At 50.2% G+C, this 17,700-nt stretch overlaps 1 protein-coding gene across 4 annotated transcripts in view; it reads right to left on the bottom strand.

The window, feature by feature from the left end:
- The window catches only part of KCNN3 (potassium calcium-activated channel subfamily N member 3), a 169,580-nt gene that overhangs the window by 92,240 nt on the left and 59,640 nt on the right, over positions 1-17,700 (bottom strand). Inside the window, exon 1 of one of the 4 annotated variants that reach the window (XM_043875769.1) lies at positions 16,948-17,135. The exons of the other annotated variants lie outside the window; for them this stretch is intronic. The gene's annotated coding sequence lies outside the window, so the exon portion shown is untranslated. Of the gene's footprint in view, positions 1-16,947; positions 17,136-17,700 lie in introns of those variants that run through there. 4 annotated transcript variants of the gene reach the window in all.

Below are 17,700 nucleotides of genomic sequence, written 5' to 3'. Positions count from 1 at the left end.
CAGTTCCAGGGTTTGTAAGTACCCACAGAGCATCCCTCATGCCCTCACCAGGCTCAATCCTTCCGCCCGTGGATCCCTTCATCCCTCACTGACGGGATCTATCCGTTCCTCAGACTAGTGCATGGCACTGTCCCAGGCGCTAAAGGCACAGAACCAGTGGTTCCGCCCACCAGTTTCCTGTTGTGTGAAATGAAGACAAGTCATCTTCTCAGGGCCTGCAGGGCGCCGAGGGATTGGGTCCCTCCTCCACAGCCTGCATTTGCATTTCACTCCACTTCAACCACCTTGCTCTCTCCACTTCAAGCCTCCATTTGCATTTCAGGCCCCTTGCTGTCTGTACTTCAAGTCATCTTTCAGGAGTTCATGCTCATCTTCTCCTACCTGACATAGGACCTTTGGGCAATGCTGTTCCCTTCGCATGGAATGCTCTTTTCTTCTCTCTGCCAAGTTAGAGCCTATTCATCCTCCCATCGACTGAGTCAATCCTAGGCACTCGACACTTACTATAGCTGCAATTTTACTTCTTTGTGCAATTGTCTTACTAAAGTCTGATCTGTTATAAGACTGTAAGCTACTTGAGGGCAGAGGTCATACTTGTTTCAATCTCCATTGTTTACCTCAGGGCCTGCTCTTGATACTAGGTATTTAATAAATACTTGAAGGATGAAAAACTGAAGTATACCTTAAGAGAGCTCACACCACGTGGAAGAGACTCTCTTTGGTCCTCCATGTACGTGGTTCCACAGGCCTTTCCTGCAAGACCAGTTTTTAGGGGGAGGAACTGGGTCCTCTTGATGAGGTCAGAGACTCTCTAAGAGGAGAAAAGACCTGGACTGGGGAGAAGAGACAATTGTTGGGCTCAGTAAGGACAAGCACATGGTCCCTGGTTGAATCACAGAGTCACAGGAGCACCTTACACAGGAACCTGGCCTCAAGCATCAAGCAGCAGCAGGTGGGAGGAAGCACCAGTGCGGGGAGGGACAACAGGCTCTTCTCTGAGGCCAGCTCCCAATGGTTGGCGATGCCTGCCTAGAGCGCTCAGTGAGAAGAACTCTGGGCAGACATTTGAGCTCATCTAGAAAGGACCCTGGGATCCATTAATCATGTCTGCTCTGGGTGTAGATGGGATCCCAATGGTATGCCTGTCATGTGTTGGCCAGCCCTGCTCTGAGGAGGCAAGCAGGCTTGTTCATTGACTTGCTAGATAGCTATTCCCTGTCCAGTCTGTGAGGCCAAGTACTCTGTGGAATAAGGGAGGCCATTTCTTCCCAGTTAGTGGTCGTGGCTGGATTTCCCACAGCTGGATATTTCCATAAGCCTATATCTAAGTTACTGAGGCAGGTATCACCTTTGGTCATTCCCATTTTTCCAGAATGTTCTCCGAAACACTGCTAAAGGAGTCTTGTGAGAAAATGGCATCCTAGAGAACAGGGGACCCACAATGCCCAAGTCCCAGTTTTTGTGGTCTCAGGCTACTTGTGCAGCTCTTGGTTAAACAAAAAAGGAAGTTCTAGCACTAGATTGTGGTCTGAGAAGCCATGTCCTCCTTTAACTGGCTTCTGAGGAAAGAACCCGGCCACCCTTAGCAGGCTGGCCAGCTGAAAGAAAGCATTTGTTAAACATAGGAGGACAAAATAGAGCAGACAGCAGAGGCACCTCTGCTGGGACAGAGGTAGGTCCCTGCCTGCTGACCACAGCCTGAAGAGAAGGCTTCTTTGATGGCGACCTCTCCAGTTCACATCTGACAGGTCAGTGGAAGCTGTAGATAATTCACTCATTTGCCAAACATTTCATGAGACAGGTCTTCTGTCAGACACTGTATGAGGCATAGAGAACTCAGAGCAGCTGGGCCCAGATACTCTTCAGAACTCACTAAGAGAGACCATCATGTAACCAGAGGACTGGGTGGGGACTTCCCTGATGGTCCAGTGGTTAAGAATATGCCTTGCAATGCAGGGGACTCCAGTTCGACCCCTGATCCAGGAACTAAGATCCCACATGCCGTGAGGCAACTAAGTCTCTGCACGGCAACTACTGAGCGCTTGTCCTGCGACTAGAGAGGAGACTGCAGTGAAAATCCTGCATGTTGAACAAAGGTCCCACATGCCGCCACTAAGAACTGACACCGCCAAAAGCAAATAAATAAATAATTTTTAAAAGAGACGACTGGTTGGCACAAGAGGCACAATAAAGGAGGTCTGTGTGCCTGGGGTTGAAAAGGGGTCACTGAAAGGGGTACAGCAGCTCCTATCAGGGAGGTCAGGGAGGCCCCCCAGCCTGGAGCAGCTCAGGCTAGAGACGAGTAGGTATTCACCTATCAGCCGAGGTGGAGAAGGGCCCTCAGGAGGAGCGGTGGCATGTGCTAAGGCCCAGAGATGTGGAAGAGTGGGGGTACAGAACAACCCAGGGGGACTGGCACAGCATCTGAAGAAGAAATGGCACAGACGTGGCTGCAGAGAGGACACGGCCACTCGCAGAGCGTCCTGTATGCCAGGCTGGGGAGTCTAGACTGCACTCAAAGGACAGTGAGGAGCTTCTGAAGGTGTTCAGACAAGGTCAGGATTCCTCAGCAGCAATGTGGGTGGGGTGGGGTGAGGGAGGGTGGGCAAGGAGACAGGGGAACTAGTTGGAGGCTGCCCTAACACTCCACCTGAGACCAGTGTGGGGACATGAGTGGAGACAGTGAACCCTGCAATCAAAAGGCATTTTACCTGGATTGGGAGGGGAGTCTGGGGGAGAATGGATACATGTATATGTATTGATGGGTCCCTTTGCTGTTCACCGAAACTCTCTCAACATTGTTAATCAGTTATACCCCAATACAAAATTAGAAGTTTTTTCTTCTTTTTTAAAACAGCATTTTATCTCAGACAATAAACAGCAAAGACAGAGAGATCATAAACTCATGAAAGCCCAGCCTTATCCTGGTCTCCACTCCATATCTGATTCCTTTGCTCTTTCCCTAGTCTGCACAGCTCTTAGTTATTAGCCTGTCTTCCTTGAATTACAGTCCACAGAGTTGGCAAATCACACATTTCTGTGTTTCCCATCAGCCCAGCGCGGTGCCTGACACCCGACCATGGATGGATGGATGGATGAATAGTTAAATAGATGATAGACAGATATGCTTTCATGCATACATAGATGTCTCAATGTAATTTTTAATTGATTGAAAGATTTAGATGCACGGATTGTTCTGAGCCAGTTGCAGATTTGCGGTTTGGGAGACAAGTCATGATTCAAGCACCGATTACATCCGTAAAGCGGCAGGCTCAGAACTGTCTGAAGCCAAGAGCGCTAGGGGAGGACCTAGCCCCGCCACCACCCCCAGCCCAGCATAACGGCCCCAGTGGTTGAAGTGCACACAATCACAGGTGCGCAGGGTGCTCCTGGGTACGTGTCAATCATGGGGCAGGAAAACAGGCTTTGCCCAGGGGACAGGATATGGCTTTTAACTGTGTGGTTTGCTTTTGTGATGAATGAAAGAGTTTTTCCAATGAGGCTGGTGGAATTGAAACAATCAGTAAGGGGGAAATGAAAAAGGCATTTGGGAGCTGGGACACAAGTGTATCAGCCTGGTTTGCCTGTGGAAACAAGGAATGCTCTGCCTGACTTCATAAAGAGCCTGGGACAAATTGTGACCTAAAAAAGCTGGCCCAGGGACAGTGTCATATCACTCTCAATGAGGCCAGTCCTGGGAAAGGAGGGGGAAAGGCCACCTGGATAGTCCACCTCATCCTTCTCCTGGAACAGGAGGCAGAGAGAGCCTTGCCTTGGCAGGGTGAGGGGTTTAATGCTCATATCGATGATCTTCATATTACTAAGAACTTGTAGGGCAGGGGTGTCCTCATTCCTGGAGACTAGCACAGAAGGTGGAAAGAACTTGGACCCTGGAGTATGACAGAGTAGGAGTCAAATTCTGGCTCCTCCACTGACCAGGTGTATCATCCTGGGTAAGTTAATTAATCCATCTAAGCCTCACTTTCCTAGGGAGATAATATGGTAGTGCAAACAGAAAAGAGATCATATGAACAGAAATAAATCACAGCACCAAACCATCATCTCAAAGATGTCTTTCTTGAAACCCCAACAATAAGTTATGTCCCTTTGCATCATTCTCCATCATTGCCCATTTTGTGCATTGCACTCACCTGCATTCACACTCACCTATCTGATGCCTCATCTGTGATTGCCTGACCCTGTTCCTGCCCACTAGACCGGAAGTTCTATGAGGGTGGGGACTGTACCTGTCTCATTCACTATTATCATTCATGATATCCCCCATGCCTGGAAAAATGTAGACATTCTTTAAATTTGGGGTAAATGAGTTTAACTGGGGAACATGGTGCCTGGCCCACGGTAGATGTTCAAGGAATAGTAGTCAGTGTGACCCAGACACCTGGAAAGCCCAGATGCATGGAGCCGCGAGCCCACCTGTGACCCAGAACAAATCTCTGTAGCTTTCTGTGTGGAATACGTGAGTCTCTTCGCCTGTAGGCCCTCAGATTCTTCATCTGTCTGATGAGGAAGATGATGGTCTAAAGATGATCGCTAAGGCCCTCTGCAGCATTCCTGGCCCTAACTGTCTCTGATTCTCCACATGGGCTCTGAACTGAAAAGGACCAAGGGAAAAGCCAGCTCCATCACTGGGCCCTCAGCTCTACAAATGCCACACAAATTGACCCGGGGAGGCCCAGGTGCAATTCCTAGGTAGAAATGAGCATTGGCAACAGCCAACAGCCACCCTAACCCCACTCCTTTGCTGCCAAACATCAGGCCCAGAGGACTCACCAACACTCATCTCTTAGTCTCAGGCCTGGTTTGAAAACATAGGAAGGAAGGCAGGCAGGCGTGGAAATGCACCAGACCCTAAGCCAGAGACTTTGGCATCGCTAGCTTCTCTGTTCCTCACCATAGGATGAACTGATAGCATTATCCCCACTCACAGACCAGGAGAGCATGCTAGTAACACTCCCTGGGAAGCAGAAAGTAACAGAGTTAAGCTTTCTGATTCCAAGTCTCCCACACTGAAGAACCTGATGGAGTTTAAACCTGGGTCCTCTTTTCTGGGACTGTTACTCAGGATATACCCCAAGTATAATTTATGGCAAGAAGATACCACTAATTCAAGAGCAGCCTCTAGAGGAAACATTGTTTACACTAATGGAATAATAAGAGCACTGAAATGTCCTAACACTTACAGAGCATTTCCTAAGGGTGAAGTAGACGCAGGGCTAAGCACATCACAAGCACTCTCCAGGTTTATCCTCACGAAAACTCAATGAGCAGGAGCTGATACTGTACCCACTTTGCGGATGAGGAGCCTGGGGCTTAGAGAGGCAATGTACTTGTCTGAGGTCACGAAGATAAGAAGTGGTGGAGATAAAATTCCCATCCTGGTCTTTCTAGACATCCATCCTCACTACCTCGCCATACCCTGGGCAGACTGGTGAGATTACTGGGATAAATTAACATTTAATTATATGACACTGACATTTATTGTATTAATATACTATTAACACATACACATGACAGGGAAGCCTGGCATGGGATTGTGACGAGTTGGACGTGATTTGGCAACTGAATGACGAGCATGCTGTATACAATGATTCATTCCAATATAGTACTTAGAATATGATCAAACTGAGACGAAAAGAGGTGAGTGCTCTCCAGTCTCAGCCAGCACTGACACCAAACAGATCAGGTCAATCTCTGGGATTAGGTCAAAGGTTCAAGATCACAGTCACCCAACGAGTGAATACACATTAGTGTCAGGCATTTACTGTGTTTTGGTTGGGGGCTTCTGAGGACAACCCCTGTGAACCATCCAGACAGTGCAGCCAGAGTCTCTAGAGACTACTGACAGGCTGACCTGCTTCTGGAACCCACATACTCATAAAGTGACGCTGCCCTGGGTCACGTCCCCATCCCTGCATAGGGTCATGTAGGAATTCAGCTGTAAATGCTGTAAACAGTGGCAGGTGGAAGGGCTTGGATCCTACTGAGGGCAATGAGAGCCTCCACTGCTTCCCTCTGAAACATACAAGTGCCCCAGGACAGGGAGACTTGTGGCTGACAATGAGTGGGTCCTGACCTGGAGTTTCCAGTCGGCCTGACGCCCTCATCCCTCAATGGATCAGGCAGCAGAACGCAGGACCTGGGAAGGGTCATGAAATCACTTCTGCAGCAGGACTTAAAATGGGTTTCAGTGCTGGGGTATCCACGGCTCGGCACCCCAGATCAGGAGATGGTACTCCTGCTGTTTACAGTCCAGACAGTCCTGGGCACACCTTGACATGTGGCCCTTCAACTGCCTCATCTGTAAACAGAGGCTAAATGCCAGTCTAGGCATGTGAACTGTATGTGGGAAACAGCTTTGCAGAGTAATGTAAGGGACTTTGACTTCACTAGATGGGTCAAAGTCATCATTGTCATCCTGCTATTTTGGACAGCTTCATAGGTTGTGTTCGTACAGAACGGACCACATAAAGAGATCACTCTGAAATGAAAGGAGGGCCTTTTCCCCTTCCCTGTCCCCTGACCGTTCCAAGAGCAGATCACGCCACTGCCTGGAATCATGAGTGACCACCTCCCCTGCCAGAGAAAGAGCTGTCAGCTCTCTTGTTTGTCCATCCATTCAATCACAGGTGGGTATTACAGGAATTCCCTCTAGCGCAGGGCCCTCTGTGGTGTTGGTACAGCACAGCTCCACTCCCTCTGTCCTTACGGAGCTGCTGCTCTAATACAGGACACAGACAAGGAAGTCAGAGCTGGCTCAGGGGACCCAAACCCTGACCCAGGAGATGAGCACTGAGGGCTAGGGGCTGTTCTGCCTGGGGCGGAGCTCCAGAGCTGGCCTTGTTATAACTGACTGGGACGCATGATCCATAGGGAAAGCAGACATCACCCAGCCCTGGGCAGACCAAGCCTGGAACCTCCTTCCTGGACACCAGCTGCAATGCCAGTCAGTCTGAGAAGGGCTCTTCCCAAGCGCCCCGTAAGCAATTATTCCTCCCCTAGACTCCAGGCTTCACCAAGAGACACCTGTGACACAGGTTCAATCCCTGGTCGGGGAACTAAGATCCCACATGCCTCAAGGCAACTTAAGCCCATGCCACAACTACGGGGCCTAAGAACCAGATGCAACCAAATTAATTAACTTCTTAAAAAAAGACTCAGGCTTCTCTGGTGGCTCAGCGGTAAAGAATCCACCTGTCAGGAGACATGGGTTTGATCCCTGACCTGGGAAGATCCCACATGCCTCGGAACGTGCACCACAACAATTGAGCCTGTGCTCTGGAGCCTGGGAACTGCAGCTCCTGAGCCCACACACCACAACTACTGAAGCCCCTGCGCCCTAGGCCTGGGGTTCCACAACAGGAGAAGCCACTGCAATGAGAGAAGCCCGCGAACCACAACTAGAGAAAAGCCCTTGCAGCAACAAAGACCCAGCACAGCCAAAAATAAATTAATAATAAAATTATTTTTTAAAAAATACTATCCACAGAGCTGTCCTGGGCCCAACCTGGTCAGTGGATTCCAGCCTCCAGCGTCCTTTCTTTGAGATTCTGGGGGATACCAGGAGAAGGGGTGGGGAAGACCCTCACCCCTCACAGAGGAGGCCCTTCAACTTTACCTGGAAAGCCCTGCTTCTTTGCTCACTATCCCTGACCAAAGAGAACCATTTATCTTGGCAAAATGGGAGAAGGCCCTTTACATTCTGAAATGAAGTGTCAGCATGCAATGACAGTTAAGGTCCCAAGATACCCCCAGAGTCACTTTTTATTCTTTTCTATCCACAATCATTAGGGGAAAATCTCTCTGCTTCTTCTGTAGAACCCATTCACTGGAGGGAAATAGATCAATGAGAAAAGCCCAGCACCGTGTGGCTGCGCTGACAGCTCTGAAGCGGGTACACTCATTCTTCCCGGGAGCCCACGCCGAAAGGACAAAGGACGCTCGCTCCCACCCCCCGAAAAGAGAGCTGGCCCAAAAAGTTCCTTAACTAGATAGCTATTTCTTATCTTTTATACAGCAAGAACAAAATCTGTTTCTGAGAGTGACATATCTTACACTTCAAACAAACGTAGCTCTTGCCACTTATTTTTAAGTGCACTTGCCTGCTAAAGTGAGAGCAAAAAATCCAAGGGGAGGACAAGGAAAGATGGTGGAGGTACAGCTGCTTCCAGGGTTGGCATCTCCAGCCAACAGCTGCCGGACCTGGAAAAGGTCCCTGAGCAGAGACTGAAGAGCTGAAACCCCAAGGGGATGTGCAATCCAAGAGGGAGGAACTTGACCTCTGGTGCTCCGTTTGCTTCCATCAGCACCCAGGTGCTCTGAGAATGTTCATGACAGCTGAGTGCAAGGGGAAGGCACATGGGCACCAAAATGGGAAGGAGCTACAGCCCCAAAAGCAGGGGAATGAGAACAGAGCTCGGGACTTCCCTGGTGGTCCAGTGGCTGAGAATCTACCTTCCGATGCAGGGGACACAGGTTCGATCTCCTGGTCTAGGAAGATCTCACATGCTGCAGAGCAACTAAGCCTGTGCGCTGCAACTACTGAAGACTGTGAACCTAGAGCCCATGCTTTGCAATAAGAAAAGCCACCGCAGTGAGAAGCCGGTGCACTGCAATTAGAGTGTAACCCCGGCTCACCGCAACTAGAGAAAGCCTGTGCATAGCAACAAAGACCCAGCGCAGCCAAAAATAAGAAATAAATAACATTTTTCAAAAAATAAGAACATAGCTCAACATTCACTCACTTGCTCATTAATCCTCTGATTATTAGCACCTACTGTTACCAGAGGCTCACCCTGCAGGAAGGATGAAGTTAAAATAGCAACAAAACTAACAGCAGTCACCACTGGACTCGTACCCTGAACCAGATATTCTGCCAAGGACTTTCTGTGCGTTATTTCATCTGATGGTCACAGCAGCCCCTTAAGGAAGATAATAATATGGTTCTGCCTGTAGACAAGGAAACTGAGGCAGAGAGCTAAACCTCCAGCCCAAGATTATGTAGCTAATAAGAGGCAGAGCTGGGTCTATACCAGACCCACTTGTGTCTCGGCAGGAGAGGCACTAACCATCGATGCGTATCCTGGTCTGGTCAGTGAGAACAGGCAGTATTCACCCAAACCTGCATGGAGAAGCACAGGACACTTCCCCATGTCCAGGAGTTCACTCTCCAGCCAGGAAGGAGCAGAGTCTGCATAAACACAGGGATGGGGACAGCTGAGATCTGAGCCGTGTTCAGTAACCACGGGCAGCCAGCCTGGGGCAGGACCCAGGCAGCAGGGAGCCCAGCCACACTGTGAGGTCTTGAGACCCAGGTTTAGGGGTTCCGATTCATCTAGAAGTCACCAAAGGGTAAGAATGTGTGAAGAGAAGAGGATCTGTTCAGAGTCAGGTTTTAGGAAGACTACCAGTGCATATGACCATTCATAACCCTAGAAGATGGGGCAAAACAAAGTATTTAGAATATTACAGAAAAAAATAGGATCCATCTATTGCAACACTCCAGCCACTGCTAGGTTATCAGGCTCAACCCCAGGAAACCTGTGTTGGCCTGCACGGCCCCACCTGCTGCCAAAGGCTCACGTGGGCACCATAACCATCCCAGTGGCCCCACCAGTTTCCTCTGGTGTCACTTGGAGGCTTCTTCTGAGGCCTTATTCTCTAAGCTTTTCAAGCAGTTGCTCTGACCGGATGGGAGGGAGAGACCGCCTGTCTTTGTGAGGGTCCTTATCATGTTGCACAAGATGAGTCACGACTCTGCCCTCTGTCCCGGCTCACCAAGGGCGTGAAATGCCTCTTGCTGGGGTGGAGCCCTCCCGTCCCACGGCCTCTGCCTGGCTCTACTGCACTGGGCTTTGGGCCCTGGCCAGGCCCTGGAAAGTAGCTCCGAAATCCCCCTGGGTCTCCCCACCAATGAGCCCGAGGGCTCTTCTTCCCTACACAGATTCCTAGAGACTCCAGTGACCAAGGAACAAGGGACACATCTGACCACCTGTAAGGCACATGGATGGATTAGGAGAGTGCCCCAGACTACTGCAAACATTTTGCCACAAGTCACACCCGGGCTGCAGCTGAACGGTTAAAGGTTGGCAGTGTGGAGCAGGCTGCCCCAACAGAGGTGGGGTCGAAATTTTCTGATAGTAACAACCTGAGTTGTGGGTCCAAATTGACGCCTGTCATTTTGGTAAGGATCTTGTATCATGATTGGCTTGGGCAAAGCCCCCATAAACATACTCATGAACATCTGTCTGCCCAAGACAGGTGACTTTTTTTCAAAACCAGAAAACCCACAAGCCTATCAAGCATTCACCCCACTGTCCTCAACAGGCAGACAGGACTCTGAGTGCCTATTTTACAGCTCAAACCCAGGGAGTGTTGAGTCCTGTTTCTAAGCATGTTTGTTCACCCAGGCGGGGATGGGAACATGCTGGGGACAACTCGGACCCTTGTCCGTGCACAGCTGTTCCCACAACTGGCAGATACGCTGCAGCTGCCTGCCAGCAACAAGCGCCAGCACCCAGCAAGGGGGCCCTGAGCCAGGAGAGGGTGTGGGTGGAGCCACCGGCCGCTTGGCTCCGAAGGGATAGGAGGGCTCCTCTCCAAAGAGCCTGGCTGCACCCTCTCCTTCCCCACTAACCCAGCTTCCCATCTGGAAACTTGCTGTCCCTCTCCTTGGGGGTGTTAAGGTCCAAGTCTAGGGTTTTCCAAGCAACTCTGAACTCCACATTAATTTCTGCTATTGCCCTCCCCACCCTTAGCCCCACACCCCCTCCCCACTCCCACCCCCACACTTTCGTTTGCATGACAACCTTCCTTAGACTACCACCTGCAACCTGGGATGGTAACCCTTTCTTCAGGGCCAGGTTCCCCCGTCAAGGGGCATCCTCAGCAGGAATTGGGACATATTAATGCATTCACTAGCAAGCACTAGCATGATTTATCTGAATTTACTATTCACAGAATAGTTTACAGAAAGTTTTTACAGACCACGACTTTGCAAGTGTAGCTGGTAGGAACAAAAGCCCATGGAGATGTTTCAGTGCTTAGAATTCACAACACACCTGCCCATCTGCGGCCCCCATTGAATCCCCATATCAGGGATATCCCTGTCTTTATCATCCCTTAGCAATTCGGTTCAAGCTTTTCACACTGTATTACAACAAGTTGCCCACCTGTTTGACTCCTTCTCCTCACTCCCTCCCAAGACCAGGGATTATCTGAGGGTCAGGAACACTCCTTTCCTGTCCTGGCACAGAGTAGGTCTTCAGTGTTTGTTGACTGTAATTGAATCCCACAGAGCCAGGTTAAGAGAACAGTAGTGATGGCAGGATCAGGGGTAGTAATACTAGCAAATACCTATATATAGTCTTCCTATGTGCCAGACACCCTTCTTGTTAATCGCTTTTATATAGATAAAACCATTAATTTGCACTCCAACCTAGGTATAGATAAGTACTATTGTTATCCTTATTTTTTTAAACAGTGGAAATTGAGGCAAAGAGAGACAGAATAACTCACTCCAAGTTCACAGCAGGAACTGGCAGGGCTGGGATTTGAACCCAGGCAGTCTGGTTTAAAAATGAAAGTGAAGTCTCTCAGTCATGTCTGACTCTTTGCAACCCCATGGACTGTAGCCTACCAGGCTCCTCTGTTCATGGGATTTCCAGGCAAGAGTATTGGCGTGGGCTGCCATTTCCTTCTCTTGGGGATCTTCCCAACCCAGGGATCAAACCCAGGTCTCCCACACTGCAGACAGGCTCTTTACCTCTGAGCCACCAGGGAAGCCTGGTTTCAGAGTCTGATCTCTAATCCCCACCTCTCAAGTTGAACGGACGCAGACTCCCTAAGAATCAGTTTATTGTATTTTCTTGGAGGGACCCTTTAGAGAAGTATAACATGTGCAATGGGGAAATTAATAAAATTTAATTCCGCAGACAGCCATACAGAAGGAGACGCAGAGCCATACAAGAGCCATACAAGAGACGCAGGAGGAAAGTATGCCGTGTTCCCCAGCGGAAGTTCCTCTGTGCACAAAGGATGTGGCTTTATACATAGCCAGGGTGCAAGGGAGGCTGCCAGGAAGAAACAAGGGAGACACGGCTATTCTGGACAAGGGCCCCAGAGCAAAGTGCTGGGGGTGGGAGGGGTGTGCCCTGCGCGTGGTTATAAGAGACTGACATAATTATGGAGGGCATGCCCAAAGCAATGATTCCCACATCCTGCTGTGTTTTAGATTCACCTGGGGAGCTTGGAAAAACCCCTACACTCAGTGCCTCCCCAGAGCATTAAATCCCAATCTCTGGGGCTGGGACTGAGGCACCAGCATTATTTTAAAGTTCCCTGGGTGATTCCAACACTCAGTCAAGTTTGAGGACCGCTGGTTCAGTTTATGCAGTGTTATTCACAGAGCAGTCTGTTCTTCCATCCTGAGCTAAAACGGTGCTGGGGGCTTCAGACAGGGCATGTCCCTTCCATCTGCCCGTCCCTCACTGTGGTTGACTGTTTGGGGCCATTCTAGGGATGTGTGTTTTCTCTGTTTTCCTTGGAAGCCCTTTAAAATGAAAACAGGTTTTAGATCATGCAGCTCCAATTCAAATTCCAACCTTGCCACTTACCGGCTGCATGACTTTGGGAATGTTATGTAACAGCCAAGCCTCAGTTTCCTTATCTACAAATAGGGGATTGTGGTAGGCAGAATAATGGCTCCCCCAAAAGTCCACATCCTCATCGCTAGAACCTGTGAGTATGGTACATGGCGAAGCAGAATTAAGGGAGCAGATGGATTAGGATGGCTAATCAGTTGACTTTAAAATATGGAGATTATCCTGGATTATCCGGGTAGATACAGAGTAATCAGAAGGGTCCTTAAAAGTGGAAGAGGGAGACCAGAAGAGTCAGTGTTAAAGTGATACCATGTGAAAACCTTCCATGTGAAGATGGAAGGGCAGACAACTTCTAGAAGCTGGAAAAGACAGGAAATGCTTTCTCCCCAGAGCCTCTGGAAAATGCAGACTTGCTGACACACCTTGATTTTAGTTTAATAAAACTCATTTTAGACTCCAGCATTATAAGATGATAAATTGGTGCTGTTTTAAGCCACTAAGTTTGTGGTGATTTGTTATAGCAGCCATCAAAAACTAATACAGGATGAATGGGAGTAAATTGGGAAGCATATGAAAATTAAATGAGATAAATGCTGAAAAACTTGTAACACGACTCTTAGCACTTCGTAATTTTTAGTTGCTATGATCACTTTTATGGGCATCCCAGGTGGCTCAGTGGTAAAGAATCCGTTTGCCAATGCAGGAGACCCAGGAGACAAGAGTTCAATTCCTGGGTGGGGAAGATCCCCTGGAGTAGGAAATGGCAAGCCACTCCAATATTCTTGTCTGGAAACTTCCATGGACAGAGAAGCCTGGTGGGCCACAGTTCACGGGGTTGCAAAGAGTCAGACATGACCGAGCATGCTCGCATGCACGCATGATCACTTTTACCATCACCATCTTATCAGGGAGCTGTTACCTCCTGCATTCCATGCACCTGTCACAGGGCTACCCACTCTCTACCCATCATCCCTGGATCCACTCCCAGCTCCGGAGATGGCTGAGTGGCTCCAGTCCCCGGGTGTCAGTAGGAGGCTCTGTGACCTTGGGCCCACGCTGGTAGGAACCAGCCTGTCTTTCTTGGACAGAGCAAGAGGCTCCCTGGAGCCCTGTAGTACCCATTAACACAGCACGGACCAGTGTTTCTGCTTCCTGACTCTGTTCATGAGAATCAACAGGAAATGGGGCGAGGGATGGGAGAAGGGGAGAGGTTGGCGAAGAGAGGCCCCCAGGGAGTCTTCCTGACCACCAGCTAAGAAAGCATCGTGGGAATGGTCAGCAAGGGCCTCGGAGACTTATTTTAAAGGACTAAAGGTGTCCAGCACCTCAACAGTTGCCAACAGCAGGCAAGAACTGGACCACCAGGCCAAGAGCAGAGGGTTGGGTTTGACAAGCAGGGTCTAAAATTAAATCTCTGTCAAGCCCCTTGTTTGCGCCAGGCTCTCATGGGCCCTTTCCCTAATTCTTGTAGCTGATGCTCATGACCCTCCTTGTCGCCACTGTGATCTCATCCTACAGAGGAGAAAACATACTCAGGGAAGTTCAGTGTGTCTCCTGAGGTCACCCATTAGCATCAGAGCTAGCATCAGAACATCATGAGATTCAAACTTCTGATTCCAACTTTAAAAGTCTCTACTCTGTACCATATCTCATTTTCTTTTCATAAAGATCCAATTAATATTTTAGTCATTATTGATTTAATCCGGGGAGCATGAGAACACAACTAGTACAGACTGTTAATCGGTATTTATACCTTGAAGTGGGCCAGCCATGAAAATGTAGAAGCTTCAAAACCCACAAGCTAGAAGGGGCTTGAAGGAAATTTCACCCCAGATGAATCAATCTTGTGTCAGCGTGGGATGGCCACAATTGCAATTCTACGTAATGATCACAAACCTGGATTTCACGTGGCCCCCTGAAATGGACCAGGCCGGTGAGAAGAGGCCTGTTCCCTCCCCACCATGGGCGCCCAAGGACTCCCACCAAATTAGAATGTTGCACCAGCCCTTGGAACTAAATTTATCCTGAAACGACACCCAGATCAGAATGTTCTCGGCTAGAAGAGATCCTGTCCCTCATTGTCCTCTCTTTTTCCAGAGCCAGGCAGTATCGGCTGTCAATTCAGCCCTGTCCATTCAGCCTGAAAGCCACACACACCCATGAAGCCAGCCCACAGTGACAGGCATCCCACATTTATATACAAAGGGCGGGAAAGGTTGAAACGAGCCAGAAAGGAGAGCCAGAGAAGACGGAAGAGAAGGTGGAACCAGACAGGCTTAGATGATGCTGATAAGAGGTTTGAAAAGAAACTGAGAAGAAGGGGGACAAGTGGCACAGAGGCAGGGAGACTGTGACAGGCTCTTCCAGGATAAGCCAACAGGGGCAGGAGTGGGTGCCTGTCTGGAGTCAGGGCTCCTTTGCAAGCCTCAGGCAGCGTGTCTCCTCCTGCACTTCCCTGGCGTTCGCACCTTTCAAACTCACTACAAACTGAGAAGCTCCCACACCAGCCTCAGGTGATGTCACCGCTCCTGCAGGGGACAAGCTGGGCCTTGGGGACAGGAGCCCGCCCCGCCAGCACTCCAGGAGGGTGGCCGTGCCCGCCACACCCCCTCTCCAATCCCGCAGGCAGAAGAAGGACGCGAACTCCCTGCCTGAGGGAGGCTGCTGGGGAGCTGTGTATATTTAGGAAGAGGATGGATTAGGGGACAATAAGAGCGAAACTGTAAAGTCCTGAGGTTCTTGTAAATCTCATCAGTGCAGTTAAGCATCTAAAAAGATCTGACAGAACAAGACAAACCGGCTCCCCAAGAGGCCCTGGCTCCCGGTGGGGGCGTGTTCCGTCAATGAGATCACAGAACCCCAGGTTCTGGAGGGGTATTTTTCCATTCCTCTCCGTCTCGAACAAGCGCTTACCAGGTAGCTGTCATCTTTATGTCTAAAGATCCCGCAAGGAAGGAACGCTTCATCATTTCCTCAAGCCCAGTGGTGTGCCTTAAAGTCAGCAGGTGCTTAAGCTTGCAGAAGGGGCGGGCTTCCACCCAAATCTCCACTAGTCCTCCCTCCACCAGTCCTCCCACCCCCAGCCCCACCTCTGGTCTTAACGCTGACTACTGGTGGCTTCTCAATCTTACGCTGATGCAACGTGGGGATCAATTGTCTGGCTTCCTTCCCCACCCCCCCACCAGATCTGTGAGCCCTTTCTGATAAACACCCAAGGACTGCTACCACTGTAGATAAGGATGCCTCATCTCTCCTGATCCTGCTTGCCAGGTTCTGGGTCCAGTCTTTTTTTTTTCTTAATAATCTTACTTATTTTTTCTTCATTGCTATGCAGGCTTTTCGACAAGCAGTGGCCAGGAAGATCCTACATGCCTCGGAGCCCGTGTGCCACAGCTCCTGAGCCTGTGATCTAGAGCCCGGGAGTTGCAACCACTCAGTCGGTATGCCATAGCTACCGAAGCTCAAGCACCCCAGATCCAGTGCTCCGCAAAAAGAGTAGTCACTGCAATGAGAAGCCTTTGCATTTCAACCACTTCCCGGCCCGGTGATCAAACCCACATCTCCTGCATTGGCAGGTGGACTCTCCACTGCTGAGCCTCCAGGGAAGCCCCTCAGCCTTTCCATTTGTTCTCACTTCTAACCACTGCCTTTGTGGCCAGCTGCATCCTTCCCAGAAACTCTGAGTTTTCCCCACTCTCCTCATCTTCTCCAGCAGGTCTCTTTCCCTCAAGCACCTCACCCCGCCTACATCTGCAGAAACTGCACCCAGCCTTCAAGGCCCAACCCAAAGGCCCCAGAGGCAGCAGCCTCATTTCCACCCCCTGGGGAAGGCCCCGGTGCACCCACACCCATACTCGCAGCTCAGCCCCCAGCACTTGGCACCCCAGGCGGTGAGTACCTGAGGGCTTATCTCCCCATTAGATCACAAGCCTGCTTAGGGCAGGGGCCTTGCCGTCCACGTGGTGCCAGGCTCATAACAGACCTTCAATAGCTCTGTGTCAGATGAATTAATCACCTTTTGTCCAGTCCTCAGGGGAGGCGGACAGCGGTTGCTATTTCTAACAGCAGCAGGAAGACAAATATGGCCCTGCCCTCCCCCTACCCCCCCTCATTCCACACACACACACCCAAAAGTGGTCATTTCTCTTTGCTCTCAAATCAACAAGGATTCGAGTACATTCTGGCAAGAGGCACAAGGGAGAGCTGAGAGGCGCCTTGGAGAGCACTTAGCTCCCCACCCTGGTTACACACAAGGGGGACCTGAGGGTTGCGAGGGGCAGGGTGTGTGGGCACACACACAGAGGACCAGCATCAGGGGCTCACCCACCTCCCCCTCCAAGGAGCAGCCGAGGGGTGTTGAGCTCAGAGGCTGCGGCCACTCTGCACCTGGCGGATGGCTCCACCGTGGCTGCTCACTGATCTCTGGTTGTGCCTGTGGCCAACGCAGCCACTGGTCAGCAGTCACGGCCAAGTCCAGCTGCTGCAGCCGAGAGTGGCTTTGGGAATGTTGGAGTCCGGGCAACACTCTCCTATGACGCAGGCTGCTGGGACAGCATTGTGACGACCCAAGCCTGCCAGGTGGCCAAACACCTACCTCGCCCTTTCATTCACAGACGGTGAGGGGCACAGAGTCAGGGTCCACTGCGCAGCCCCTGACTCCCGTCCCACATCAGAGCACCACTCAGTAAACATGACAATGTGCACGCAGGCTGGGCTTCTGGGTGAAGGGGGGTAGGAGGGCGCATAAAGCCATAGCCTAGGGGGAGGCCACAAAATGTTTAGAACGAGAAAGATTTGCAGAGCCTTGAATTTCTTCTTCTCTATATCGCCTGCCTTTAATTCAACAAAAGGAAGTTTACTTCCCCAGATTCCATTTCTGGTGCCACATTTGTATCAATGGCTTGCATGAAGCTATCACAGTCAAGCTTATCAAATGTGAGAAGACATGAAGCCAGGAGGGCCCCACACACAGGCTGCTGAGTGAGATGCTAAAAGACCCAGATAGACTAGAGTTGGCTGAAACCAAATGAATGGTGGGAAAAGGCACAGATGCAAACGACAGGCGCAGCTCTCGTCCCCA

This window comes from Cervus elaphus, chromosome 20, assembly GCF_910594005.1.
Source record: "Cervus elaphus chromosome 20, mCerEla1.1, whole genome shotgun sequence".
In the NCBI taxonomy this organism is placed as follows: domain Eukaryota; kingdom Metazoa; phylum Chordata; class Mammalia; order Artiodactyla; family Cervidae; genus Cervus; species Cervus elaphus.
This window is presented reverse-complemented; position numbering and strand designations above follow the sequence as displayed.